Here is a 12,399-nt window from a genome sequence, read left to right as displayed (position 1 = left end):
TTTCTTTTCTTTTCTTTTCTTTTCTTTTCTTTTCTTTTCTTTTCTTTTCTTTTCTTTTCTTTTCTTTTCTTTTCTTTTCTTTTCTTTTCTTTTCTTTTCTTTTCTTTTCTTTTCTTTTCTTTTCTTTTCTTTTCTTTTCTTTTCTTTTCTTTTCTTTTCTTTTCTTTTCTTTTCTTTTCTTTTCTTTTCTTTTCTTTTCTTTTCTTTTCTTTTCTTTTCTTTTCTTTTCTTTTCTTTTCTTTTCTTTTCTTTTCTTTTCTTTTCTTTTCTTTTCTTTTCTTTTCTTTTCTTTTCTTTTCTTTTCTTTTCTTTTCTTTTCTTTTCTTTTCTTTTCTTTTCTTTTCTTTTCTTTTCTTTTCTTTTCTTTTCTTTTCTTTTCTTTTCTTTTCTTTTCTTTTCTTTTCTTTTCTTTTCTTTTAACAGTAGCCTAATATTTTCCCAATCCAAACATAGGTCCCTTTAAATAACTGAGACTATAGCATTACCACTTTACAATATAGTTTTTTATTAAAATTAGTTAACACATGAGGTAACATGACGTAATATTAAACAGTTTTTTTACACAATTTATTTATTTTTTATAAACCATGTAAGTATACATAATTATTCAGTTACAACACAATTTGTGTTTGATTGGCCAATGTTTTCTTTTGTCTTTGTTTTCTTTTATCTTTTCCGAACTTTCAAGCTCCCACTAAATAGCTGAGACTACAGAGTAAAATCTGTCTAAATGAAAGAATGAAAGAATAATCATGTGTTGTTGTAATTTAATTAATCTGGATTGTGATATTGCTGGTTTAATAATCACATGCTAATATACACACGCAGTGAAATGCACCTCAGCATGTGAAAAAACCCTGTAAGAAAATAATTGTACTAAAATGTCATTTTAAGTTGGTTGCCGTATAAAATGACAGCATTATTCAAAACAAATTGAGATATGCTGCTTGTCTGCAGATTATTAGATTCTGACCAATTAATCAGGAAGTCAAGTAATCTTCAGGCACATCACATTCCTGAACAATGAGTTTCATGCATTCTCACATGGGCTGCATTTCTTCCCTTAACGCTGACATGTGAAACATGCAAACCCAGGCCTAAACAATGTGTTGTTTTTGAAATCTCCAAAGAGTTGCTCTAACGTAACCCTTCACAGAATATGGAGGCCTGTATGAAGTTAATGATTTCTCTCATACGTTCCCTCTTTTGCACTCGCCCAGTGACAGAATTATTAAATTGACATGAGCATATCACGTAACTGTCAGCCATTGTGTGCTGCCGCCACCAAATGTTCATTTCTCATTTTTCCCCACAAGTCCCCGTCTTTGGCAATCTGTCATCCTGACGGCTTCTTATTCCCCCACTAAGTGCCCACAGGCGAATGTGACGCTCATTGGTGACAAGAGCATTTTAGGTTGTCATGCACTATTGCAGAAGTTCCCGGGGACCCAACTGGTGTATTCATCTTCATCTGCTTGACTTTGCTCTTTCCGCTGTTGTCATAGCTTTGGTAAATTAAAGATAGCCCCTCCTTCTCCTTGAAGAGCACTGTCAACAATTTACCCAAATGCACCTCATTAGCTGGTCACGCTGCCACTCAACTGCAGATTTAGGCTTTTAATCCAGGTGAGTTATTGTTACTTTGTCATTAACAGGCACTGGAACCTAATGAGAAAACGAGCTGGAGCCTGGCCAAAAAAAGGAGAGCTTGCTGGTGATTCATTGGACCAGACCACACCAGATTCCCCCACCCCAATGGGAGATAATAAGGCCATTTATATGGGTGTCAGTGGACAGGAAGCATGACCATATCTGGAGTCTGAAGGGCAGACAATCAAGTCTTCAGAAGAAAATGTTGGAAGGTGAAAGCGTTTTTTTCCCCCTCCAAATAATACTTCCAGCTTTTAATGTGTTGTCAACACTGTACAGGACTTTTCCCCCCAAAATGACTAAATGTTGCCAACTGTCTAATCTGGCAACACTTTATAATAAGGTTCAAATAAATAAAGTCTTTAATGTAAATTAATAAATATTGTTATGTTTGTTCATGATACATTAATTTAGCATAAAGCATTAAAAATGTACTAGTATATGTAAAATGAAAATTTGAAAATGAAAATGAAAATTTTTAGGAACTAAAAATGAACAACAATTTTACAGCATTTATTTATTACTTAATTATTACATTATTATTAAGTTAATGTAAAATAAGAAATATCGTTAATTCATGCTTGTTCATAATGCATTAATTTTCATTTATATAACTTGAAATGTTAAAAATATACAATGTGTAAAATTAGCATTAATTAATGCATTATGTATCAGGAATTTAAAATGAACAATTTTTGCAGCATGTGTTAATCTAGCTTAATGTAACTTATTAAATATGAATACATATTGTTCATTCATGTTTGTTCATAAAGCATTAATTTTAAATCATACAACTTGAAATGTTAAAAATGTTTTTGTATAATGTAAAATAACATTAACCAAGACTAATAAATGCTAGTTATCATAAAGTAATGCATTAAATATGATTGAAAACTTAATGCTAATGTTAAATATATACTAGGATGTGTTAAAATTAGGACCAGTTAAAGCATTAGGTATCATGAACTAAAAATGAACAACAATTTTAATTGCTTATTAATCTAGGTTAATGTAAATGAATAAATACAGTTAATTCATATTTGTTCATAATACAGGCTAATTTTAATTCATACAACTTGAAATATTGTAAATGTAAAATTAACAATAACCCAGACTGATAAATGCTAGTTATCATAAAGTAATGCATTCATGATATCTCTAAATTCGATAAGGATTGTATTTTAAAGTGCAAACACTCATATGTCTCTATTCCTTTTCTAGAAACCACACAGACTTTTATAGCGATGAATGCTGTCTGGTGGGATGCTATCCCTTTAAACGTCTGCCGACGGGACAGGTATTTCTAATTTACGCACAGTGATTACCAAAGTCATTTGAATGAATATCATTGCGATTTTGCAAGCTGTAAAGCATATCATTAGAATTAGGCTTTTACACACTATCTTAACTAGGGATGCGTTCAGCAAAGCCTTTACAAAGTCGTTAAATCCATTTAAAAAGAGCCTTACTTGAGAAGCAATAAAATTGTAAATTATTTTATTACCAAAAGAGTATTTAACAAGTAGCTGATTAAATGCCAAAGGCAGGTTATCTAAGTTTAACCTTCAGAAGAGAAAATGATCAGAGTCTGCCCCTGGCATTGTTGGATAGAAATATCATCCCCTATTATCCCGCCACACCTGAAGTTGCAAATGGCCTTTTGTGGGAGGCAGGGAGGAAAATTATGTGATTCAATTAATGACCGTCTTTATGTGAGAGGGGAAGTGCGGCACATTGTATAGGATAGTATGGAGTGTACTGAATACTAACGGAATCATCTTTAAGATGGATAGCATTTGTGTAATATAAGAATAAATGATGATGATGACCTCATACGCCTGTGCTTATGTGTCATCAAGAGCGTCACAAAACTCATTTCCTTTTTTTATAAAAATTAATTGAGTGAGTAAAACTATAAAAAGGAAACATAAAATGCTTCTCATTATTATTCATAAATTATGATAGTAAATAATTAAATTATGATAATACTATAAAATATTGTATATATTAACCCATAATTCGACCTGTTTTTGAGTATATATGCATGATAAATACAAAATATTTGACAACAAAGTTGCTCATAATGCCCCTCACGGTTAATTAAAAAGTGTCCTGTGCTTATCTGCATACAAAATACATTTAAACTGTGAAAAATGGATAATAAACACACAGTCATCTATGAAATATGGATCATACCTTGCTGACCATTCATAATTATTCTTTTAATTATCTGACATATAATTTGAGTGCTGTGGCTTCTCGGGGTTGCAGATATTAGGCTGTAAATATTAATGGACGGAGGCAATTCACTCACAAGAGGGTTGCAGAAGTAATGCACAATGTGACAGCTGAGTCTTAATTAAGCAGGAAACACCAAGACCAGATCAGGTCTGGACCACCAGAGAGAAACGTTCAATAACACTGTCTAATCATGCTCTTACCAGTTTGTACTTGCTCATTCATTTATTTCAAATATGGTAATTAATTTAAATGAATAACATTGATGAATTGATCCAACAAACCTAATGATCGGGTACATTGTGATTATAAATAATGCATTTTCATGACTTTTGGGATTCCTTGTTAAAGCAACAAAATGCACATTTACAATCCTACAATGGTTAATGTTGTGTATAAAGAATATTATATCTAAATATCAAAATATTAATATTGTTGTTATAAATCCACTTCATTTTAACACTGAGATGTTGTATCCGTAAGCAGTGTGTGTCAGGTGTTCTCAGTGGCTCCTGTGAGGCCACGGGTAGATGATGAAGTATCAAATGTTAGCCGGCCTCTGTGATGAAAGTCTGAAGCAATAAGCTCCAGTAGCTAAAAGGATCTGGTTCAATAGCGATTTACCTCTAAACTGCTTAAGGGTATCTCACAGGTGCCAAGAAGCTTTTTATTTGATACAGTACAGTAGTATTAATTCAGGTTTCTTGTTTTCATTTTTATCTCAATTTATGTCATATGCCGTGAGTCTCCCTGGGAAAATATTGCCTCAAAGCGCTGTCATATGAAACGAATAACAATCGGTTGTTTGACCTGGCTGTAACAAGGTTAATTATATTTTGCCGTCTCTCTTTTCAATTTTTCTGCCCGATGAATGAGTGATATGTGAGCTTTTGAATATTTCAAGGTGAGCAGAAACAGAATAATAGCTAGCAGTGTTTTGAAATACTTCATGTCACTGTGATCCGAATGTAATTAGGTCTAGGTTTTTTACTCAAGCTTTTGGCCTGGACTGTCAGGCACATATTTGATAACACGGTCCACCTATTTTAAGGTTAAACTAAGTTAACTTTTGCCTGCAGAGACACAATTCATTGTATTAAGTGGTCACTGCCACAACAAAATGGAATAATACAGTATGCAAAATAATAGTGGGCCAGAAAGGGGCTGCAGGATGACTAAAAATTGTTCAAATGAATATATTATTATTAATACAATGCATATTGTTATTAATAAAATAGAATAATCTTTAAAAAATAGTAATACAGTTCTATTAGTTTTGTTTCCCAGTTTCTATTTATAAAAAAATATTAAAAACATATATAAAAATAAAACAAATATTAAAAATAAATTTGTTGGACAATGTGGGGCCAAAAAAGGTTGAAAACCACTGCTCTATAAAAATAAACATTAGTATAATGTTTAATAGATTTACATGTGCATTAACTACTGATATGCATTATACATTTTCTAATAATGCCTTCCTTAATGCAGGTTAGCAGTTATTTGTAAGTGTTTGCTTATGTTCTAAAACAAAGAGCAAAAATAAACGTCAATTGGTGCACTGTAAGCTATTAAAAGTATCCTACATAGCAGCATTTAGCCTTATTGTCAATGGGTAATTAAAGTCCAAAACGCCATTGGTGTGATGGCTTTAATTGCCCCTTTAAACACAATACATTGTAATTAAGCACAGGGCGCGCGAGGTGGAGGGTGAAGGTGACAAACGGATGGCAAATGATCTGAGGATACGTGGATTTGATCCACAAGTTTAATAAGATGTCACGCTTGTTCTCCGCCTCGCGAACGTCTGCTAATTTCGGTGCGCACGAGCATTCTCTGGAGGTGTATCAGCGCGCACGGCCCAGAGCTCCCACACACCTCTTTTTCTTTTCTATTCAGAGAGCAAACAGCTTGCATTGCCCTGCAGGTATCGCAGGCATACGCTTTCACCTTCACTCTTTCTCTCCGGTCACTCCCCAGAAGAGCGTGCGGCAAAGTTTTGCTCCCCTTCTGCCCCCTTTTCCGCGCGTATGCCGCGCGCAGGCAACGGTGCGTGGCCCCGCTCAGCCTTATTAAAAGTGGAAGGCGATATTTCACCCTCAAGAAATATAACAAGATAGACAAGTGAGCAAAGCTAATCCTGGGGATGAAATTAGCAGGCAGAGTCCGGGGCCTGCTGGAGATGATGAACGAGGTTGAACTACCTTACACAGGCGCGCGTCCGCTGGGATAATTACGCCAAGCTCCCGGGCTTGAATCTGTCGGCGGGACTTTTTGATGGCTCTATTTCAATGGGGGCTTGCCTGTGAAATACATAGTAAAAGCTATTAAAATTGAAATTGTTCTAGGGTGGTGTTGGGAGAGCGGGCTATTGACCCTATCAGGCAGTGTTTAATAAGGTGTGCCTTGCGTGGGGATTCTCAGGGCGCTCGGCGTGTCTTTGACAGTTTCGCATACACTCACGCTCTCTGTTCCTCAGATTCAACTTTTCAAGTGAGACAAAATTCATGAAGATTAATATCGATAACTAGACCACTCAACTGACTTAAATTGGATTTTTTTGTGTGAATCTTTGTAAATTTGACGATATTACAATATCTAATGATGTTTCAATTGCATTAGATTTATTAAACATTACTATGTGGTTCTTTTTATAGTTCTGCAATATTGTGTTTTTTAAATGGATATATGAATCCTTAAAAATGTACATAATTATTCAATACATTGTTTTAACAATGATAACAACTTATATGTATATATTGTAAATATATTTTTATTTTATATATTATTAATATATTTTATATATTATTATTTTATATAAATATGATCTGTTATATTATTATATTATCTATCTGTTATCATTTTCTATATAAAAATATATATTTTTGATATATACTTTTCTATAAAAATTATTTTGTGATAATAAGTGATGCATGTAGCCTATATACCAAACAAATGATTTGTACATCCACTGATTAAAATAGCTGAAAACAGGTTTTGACAGCATATATTATTGACTGTAAGAACATTTATCATGTAGTATTAAAATGTGCTTAATTTGGTAATATCTCAATTAACATTGTTTATTCAGTTCAAAGATCTATTCAACCTGGCTAGGTTACATCAATAAAAGTACATTTTAAGGATCATAAATGGCTGTCTAAGATAAAAACTGCACAGTTTCACTATTGCCGGTGTGTTATGGTTTAAGACCAGGCTGTTTGCATTACTTTACACGCTTTTACCCAGTCAAGTGTCTTTTTAAATGACCAGCCAAGTTAAACGTACAGTGCATGGGACCATGTCGTGATACGTTATCACTTTACTGATATATACCAGATTCAGAATAACATTACACACATGATCTCTTCTACAAAGGCACACCAAAGACATTATTTATGCAGGTAAACATCAGAGGACGCATTGCAAACATCAAGGAGATGTTTGTGCATACGCTGCAGTTGGGAGGGAGATTTTACTGGAAATAAATGTGAGAATCCTCAGCGCTTGGCTGTGGGTGGAGGTGTTCGGGTGCACATGAGGATAAAGCACAGTAGAGTCGCATCAGGCTTTGACCAATACGCTGACCCGTCTCCAGGGGAACAATGACTTTGAACATTTCTGCACCCTGCCCTGGCACCTTCATTGTACGAGTGATGGCGCCAGCAAACCTATTCATCACTTTCCACTAAGTTACCAACTCTTTGTTTTAGTTCACAAATGTAGGTGGAGGGAAACAAAAACTGAGAAACATACTCACATTTACTGTGCATATACATACACAAATACAAACATTCAAGTTTAGGTGCATCCATAAAGGGAGTTTGAATCTTCATTAGGGTTAGACTATCAGTATACAATTACAAAGTTGAACCACTGAATGACAAATTACAAGATTTGTTTCTTTACATGCTTATGCATTTAATATGCATGGCACATAATTCACTTATATATAAAATACAATATAAGCAAACATATATTGTTCAATGAAAATGAAAGACACTTTGGAAAATCTATTGTTGAATATGACCAGCAGATGGCTCCCCCTACCATGAAATGGTACATTTTTTCCAAAGCACCTTTGCAAAAGAAATTCAGAAAGAGCAAAAACTGTTGTTTAAGAGGATGATCCCACTCTCTTGTCTTTTTTATAATAATTTATGGAGTCTAGCAAAACTCCTGTCTTTTGTCCTTGGAAAATTAATTAAAGTGAAAATATGCAAGCTTTCACAATGATACACTGCATGTGCCTTGTCCTTCTATTCTTCAAAACACTTTCAAAACTCGTTTTGCCTACAATATAAAACTCATGCCTCCATAATTGTGTGAGTGAGAGAACTAATTTTAATTGTTATGTTTAGTTGCTAAAGTTGCATAAATGCTGACACAGCGGCATTTTCATGACATTTTTTTGTCTGCAGGATTTGTATGCATTTCAAATTCCCTGTTTATTTGAGTTATGACAGGGCAGTCTTTTTGAATTTTACTACTATGTTAAAAAATGTCTTCCCATCAAAAATGTAGCATTGTTTTCAGAATGTTTGTGGTTAAAGTCAAGCATTTTTGTTTGACAAGGCTGCATGTTTATGCAAATGAAAAGCTTGTAAATTGTTTCCATCCTAGTTTTGTGAATTTCCAAAATTTTAGCTGCCTGGTAGCTGTCTTCCTTCAGAAGAAAGGGAAAAAGATATTCTTGGGAGAAGTTTTTGCTCATTTAGTGAGGCCGTAATGATATTTGATTGAAGATTAGAATTGTTGCTGGTGCTTAATTGAGTTACTTGAATGCTTAGAAACAAGGAGAACATAGTGTAGATTAAAGGGAGATGAAGTAGAAATGTAGTTTTGTGTGAAATTATGGTTCTGTTATCATGTTAAAAAGCACATACAGTGTGCAGCTCAAAGAGAACATACAAATTTTAGAATGTTAAATGTGCATAATAAATATATAGAGAATGTAGTAAATGCTGTAAAAAAAATAAATAAATAACACAATTAAAAAAAAATTAATTTAGTTAAAATCCAGCCTAAAAACTGTCCCATGGATTCCAGCAGTGCTGAGCGCAGCTGCCAGTGAGGGTAAATGAGAAAGTAGGTTTGCAGCTCCTGCCACACTTAGCAGTTACGCAAATCCAATTGAATTCCCTCTCATATGCTCTCACAGGTATCTTTTGTCCTTTAATCAAATTCTGTTTATGGTTGAGGCAATTATTTCCAATTTACCTACTTAAAGGAGAATGAAAGTGGTCCACCAGGAGACTCGCGGAGGGGAGGGGTGTGTTGCCCGAAAGTACACAGCTTGCAAACAGGTAACCTCTAAAAGAGCATTTTTGCTTTATCTATGCTCATCTCTGCTATGATTTAATTTCCCTGCCTTTAAACATGACGAATTACTGCTCTTGTCTTCACTTAATGCTTTTAACAGATTCCAATAAACTGCATTAATTGGCCATGCGGCTGGCCCGAACCTGCGAGCTGGAGCTTCTCATTTGCCCTATTAGTGAAGAGACTTGAGCCCATAACCAGGTGGATAATCTCCCGGCTTTACTGCTTTAATTATGCCATAATCAGTGCAGCGGTTGGCCCCGTTTAAAAGCAGCCAGGAGCGATACCTAACTGATACCTCGTCTCTCGCCGCTAGCCCATATTCTCTATGTCACAGCCAAGCTCCTCTTTGACGAAGCATGATGAAGGGCGCACTAACTTTGTAGGACAAGACACAGCTTAAACATATGGCCAGAATCCCCCAGGTGCCATCTTCAAGAGGGCCGGTCTGTGATCCTTCCACAGCTCAATGCTGTTTCCTGACTCAAACTCTTTCCTCTTGAACATCTACCATTGCTGGATCTCTGATTCATGACCAATTTTTTGCAATATAATTGCATTTGTTGGTCTTGCATCAATTTCCAGAACCGTCATAAGGTAAATGATATATGACAGGATAAAAAGCTGTGCATTCTGTGAAGGTTTTACTTTTAATGGCTTAATGAGAATATAGAGTCTCATCAGTGAGCCGTGTGCTCAACATGGCAACATTTCATTTCAATATTTACATGTTTGTTTCCTCAGTTTATCTTGCTAAATGCTTCAGTAAAATGTTTTAGGCCAAGAAATAAATATCTGCTATTTACCTTCATTATTATAAATCAAATTAGCACTTTCCAGTGCGTTAATGAAGACAAAGTGAAATATGGATGTTTTTCTCATTGCATTCGAGACCAATTAAGTGGCCCATTTAAAGCTAATTAGCCACTAAACTTCAATTTGTGTCATGCTATTCACTCTTTTGGAATTTCTCTGCAGTCATACGTTAGTTTCTACAGCAAATCCAATCAACACAGACATCTGTTTCAAAAATATTCACAAATGTTTTACTTCTCATAAACAGATAGCACATTCAGAACAAGCTAATAGTCTTAACGGCAAAACTGTGCCGACAGTCTTCCCATCAAAGTGCATTTCTAGTCTTTGAGAATTGCATTTACAGGTACCTCGACAATTGTCACTTCCTTTTAGCACCGTTCCTGTTATAAAAGCTGAAATAGATATTATTTTGATGTTAAGAGCAACGTCAACCCTGGCATGCACTTTCAAAGTCATCCAAATAAGTCAAATAATATTTTAGTTAAACTGACAGTTGTAATTTGAGCAGTCAATAGGCAATATTGTAAACGGCTCTCACTGGAATCGCTTTAAACAGTCAGAACCTATTTAGACAGATTTGTGACAGCCACAGATATCTGCAACCCGGTTCAATTTCACCACTTGACATTTTCACAATTGGTGCTGGAAATAGCACAGAGCCATCCAAGATTAAAACAAGCATACTAATGCATGCTTATTCAAGTGTTTGATGTAACTGCGCAGTTGTAGTGTGTGCCTTTAGACATGCAAAACACTCCTACGGTTTTACAGTCAAGCCTTTTTTTCCTCTCTTGGCAGTCAGTGGTAAAGAGTCATGTGGTAATTCTTCTGGATGAGTTTTTGATGGCATGCCAGCAGTTTTCTTTTCCGCTGAGTAATTTTCCCAGCTTTCCATCAAAAAAGTGTAATCCACCTTTCATCTGGCTTGCTGCGAGCTTAACACTGCCAGAGAGAAAGCAAGAGGGATGTGCACAATATTTTGACATTTATAAATGCCACGAATTGGAGAAGAGATGTCTAGTTAAGTGAAGCTCTTTTGGTGGAGAATGCGGGTGTTAAATTATATTGTCAATGGTTTTTATTACAGTTACTTTGAAAGTATGCAGGAATCGATAAGAGAACATTTCACCTGCAATACACATATAACAAATTTGTACAATTAAATTGACTTAGTTTATGAGATTTATGAGCACAAATCACATTAAGTACACATACATTCCTATTTTCTTAAGAGGCTTGTTTGAAAGTCAAAGTGAAAATAGCAAAATGTGTGAAAAATAAATATAAAAGTAAATATACTAAAATGTATTTGAAATAAATTTATTTCATGCATACTGGAAGTACACTACAAATACATTTACATATTTATGTACGTAATAAAAATACCCTGCTATTGTACTTTTGGTGTCCTAAAGTGGTATACTTAAAGTCTGCTAAATTGGAACAACTAATTTTGTACTTAATGCATTTGAATTGTGCGGAAGTAGTGCTGAAGTCCAACTAAAGATATACTGAAGTATATTTGATTGTGCTAAAGTGGAACTATTACAAGTATATTTCAGGTACATTATATATTTTATATAATTTTTATATATTTAATATTTTATATATATTTTATATAAAATGTATATTTTATATAATTATATATTATATATCAGGTACATAATATTCTTGCATTTAAAGACTGATGTTATACAGAGATCATACAATCCTTATGAATAGTGACATTAAAACACGTTTTAAAGGTTGCCCCTACAATATTTCTACACAGTATGACATTTATAAATGGCAAGTAAGTGGTAAAAGGTAATAAAGTGAAATAGTGTAGATTCACTGTACTACAGTACCTACAGTGCTAAGGCAAAATTTGTCACAATTTTCATATGCTTTCAACAGCAAGGTGTGTATATATTTCACATCTGAAACTGATGTAATAAAATATTTAAGTTCAAATTGGCAAATGTGATATATATCTCACGTAAAGTGTTTATAAGGGGTGGTAGCTATATGTTGCTTTCTTAGAAATTATTTAAAAAATTCATTTGAATAACCTGACATTCTCCATAGAAAGACAATATTTCCTAATAATGTGATCTCTTACTTGAATAGACAGACAAAACAATTACGGAAACATCTGCATGAAAGGATGGAGCAGAGGGAAGTGTTTTATCACTCCCATGTGCACACTCACTCTTTTTCTCAGCCCTTCACCTGCTCTTCTCCTGGAGGGCTACAAATGCAGCGGCTGATATGCATGGAGCTCCAGTTCCTCCCTCCTCCATCATCCAGTGGCAGGGGAGGCAGGTTCTCTGTGCTGGCCCCGCGGTGATTGATAGGCTAGGGGTCACTGCGGTTTGGGTGGCTAGTAGG

At 34.6% G+C, this 12,399-nt stretch overlaps 1 long non-coding RNA gene across 1 annotated transcript in view; it reads left to right on the top strand.

The window, feature by feature from the left end:
* Positions 1-2,946, top strand: part of LOC107697726 (uncharacterized) — a 3,792-nt gene extending 846 nt beyond the window's left edge. The window contains exons 2-3 of the long non-coding RNA XR_001635235.1: positions 1,656-1,862; positions 2,872-2,946. This is a non-coding gene — a long non-coding RNA (uncharacterized LOC107697726). The remainder of the gene's footprint in view (positions 1-1,655; positions 1,863-2,871) is intronic.
* Positions 2,947-12,399: the final 9,453 nt, after the last annotated feature.

The sequence above is a fragment of the Sinocyclocheilus anshuiensis genome, unplaced genomic scaffold (assembly GCF_001515605.1).
Source record: "Sinocyclocheilus anshuiensis isolate Anshui unplaced genomic scaffold, SAMN03320099.WGS_v1.1 scaffold446, whole genome shotgun sequence".
Lineage (NCBI taxonomy): Eukaryota > Metazoa > Chordata > Actinopteri > Cypriniformes > Cyprinidae > Sinocyclocheilus > Sinocyclocheilus anshuiensis.
This window is presented reverse-complemented; position numbering and strand designations above follow the sequence as displayed.